General features: G+C 34.4%; 1 long non-coding RNA gene across 1 annotated transcript; it reads left to right on the forward strand.

Annotated features, from left to right (window-relative positions):
* Positions 1-293: 293 nt before the first annotated feature.
* On the forward strand, positions 294-1,946 carry LOC107789270 (uncharacterized). The gene is made up of 2 exons (XR_001648816.2): positions 294-629; positions 1,771-1,946. It is a non-coding gene; the product is annotated as an uncharacterized LOC107789270 (long non-coding RNA).
* The last annotated feature ends 461 nt before the right edge of the window (positions 1,947-2,407 follow it).

Consider the following 2,407-nt stretch of genomic DNA (forward strand, 5'->3'; position numbering starts at 1 on the left):
AATTAATAGAGAAAAGGACATAGGCTATAAGGCTTTTGTCTTCACTTGTTAATGGGGACAACAAGTTAATTGCCGAATCTCTCTCAAAACTAAACCTGCCCAACATCTGCCCCAGCCCTATCCCCACAAATCCAATCTGGCCCAACCCTTTAATATCCCAAACGATACTATTTTAGTAACAATTAATCCTGACCGTTCATTTAATCTGATCCTACGGCTAGGAACTCCTCATCCCCATCCCTTATAATAGTCCAAATCCACCGCCAAACCTTAAACACCCTTCCATTTCATTCATCTCTTTCAAATTTCTAACCATAGCAGCCTTCCTTTCCTAAGATACCCCACCCGGTAACACAATACCCAAACATACCCAAACTTTTACTATACAATATTCAACCTCCCCTCACCACTAATTCACTTACAGATTTCCCTAAAAAACCTACTATTTCGTGATTTTTAGATCTTAGATTCGCAGAACCTATTTAGCTCATATCATTGAATTTCTCTCCAAGCTTAAGTCTGACAAATTCGAAATCGACATCAATTGATTGCTCTTGATAAGAGCAGTCAATTGATGATGAGTTCAATTCCCAGTATGACCGATGAATTTAAAACAGAGGCCTCTTTAGGTAATTCCTTCATCGTTTTCTTTATTTCTCCTTCTCCCATTTCTATAAAATTTCCAAATTGTGATTAATTGTTAAAATATTTATTATCAAAATCACTTTAATTTGAAAATTGAAAATATGATTGGTTGCATTTTTCTATTCTCTATTCGATCTTCTGATTTCTTTTATCTCGTTTGGGCTGGTTTGCTATAGGCCATTTGGCCATGGATGCCCGACCCAGTCCCAATCTAGTTAATGAAGGGAATAGAAAGGGCCATTTTGGTAAAATAAAGAAGGGGTCTGGGTTTGGAAAGAATTTAAATAAAAGAAAAGGAGAATAAGGGAAAAGAATTAATAATAGAAGGGGAGCTGACATTTTCAGTTACAAATATTCCCCTCCCCTCTCTCATTCCCCCTGATTTCATGCTGCCGGATTCCCTTTCTCACAGGCTCTCTTTCATATATATATATATATATATATATATATATATACACACACACACACACACACACATTCATTTGTGCATTGAAAAGGGGATCTCACACTTGTCTGTTTTAGTCATTCTCTTATCTACATACTCTGCATTTTTATAATAGAGAACTGATTCTGAAAAATCAATTCTTATCATTGATCACTCATAGGTCTAGGAAATTAAATTTCAAGAAGAAAAAAACACAAAAAGAGAGGAGAAAAACTTAGGAAAGAGATCATAAAGAAGGTGATAGGAAATATTTTTTGGATTTTATAAGCTATTGAAGTTGATTTCGTTTATTTGTTGATTACTGTTGTTAATTGCTCCTATTCGATCAAGCTGGTTTTGCTTTCGAAATTTGATCATATTTAGCCATTTCCTTCTGTATCTTTGTTGCTTGGTATGTAAATATCCACTTACCATTCTCCATTTGCTGTTATGAGCAAAACCTGAGGTGTTCATGTCACATTTAAGCTTAGCTTTTTTCATGAATTTATAATGCTTAATTGCCATACTTGTGCTATTTGCTACTCTCTAATTGTTGAAGCATCGTACTGATAGATGTCATTTGTTATAAAGTCTCTCAATTCCCCTTTTACATATGAAATCCTAAAACAAAAGAAAGAAAGTTTCAAAATTATTTGGATCCTCACTTGTTGCTTCTATTGTTTTGATATGTGGTGGACAAGATGCTGATTTGCAAAGCAGATTTGTAGATGCCTTTGTAAATTGAAGACTTGCTGACAGATTGCAAAGCCACAGGAGCCCAGATCATGTATCTGTTTTGAAAGCTAGTGTGATCATAACCTTAATCTAGAATTTGCTAGAAAATCTTGTAATTCAAGTTGTGTTAGATAATGTGTATGATTCACTATTAATTACCTTGTAAATCACGTTAAGTTGATAACTTACATGATTCATGATTAATTATTTTGGAAATCGAATTAAGTCCAACAATCTATATGATTCATGATTAATTTCACACTTTGTGTTTTACTGCATACCACGTTAGTGTCAGCGTTGTCCCATAGATGAAATCCAATTGTTGGGCTCATTTTTTTCGAAGGCCCACGTCCCTATTGGAATTCCTAAAAGCTAAAACTTAGTGTGTTGTAAAAAGAAACCAAGGAGCCTTTTTCGTCTTAGTTCAAATTCCCCCAATACAATGTTTCTAGTCATTGATTCATGTTAATATCCATTTTTAGTAAGTATTTTTGAGCCATATCCCCCTAAAAGGTGCATAGTGACAGAATTGTTAGACCTTACGAAAAAGATCACTTATTTCAAACATTGCTGGGCTTATTTGATACAGACGTATATTACTTC

This window comes from Nicotiana tabacum, chromosome 7, assembly GCF_000715075.1.
Source record: "Nicotiana tabacum cultivar K326 chromosome 7, ASM71507v2, whole genome shotgun sequence".
Lineage (NCBI taxonomy): Eukaryota > Viridiplantae > Streptophyta > Magnoliopsida > Solanales > Solanaceae > Nicotiana > Nicotiana tabacum.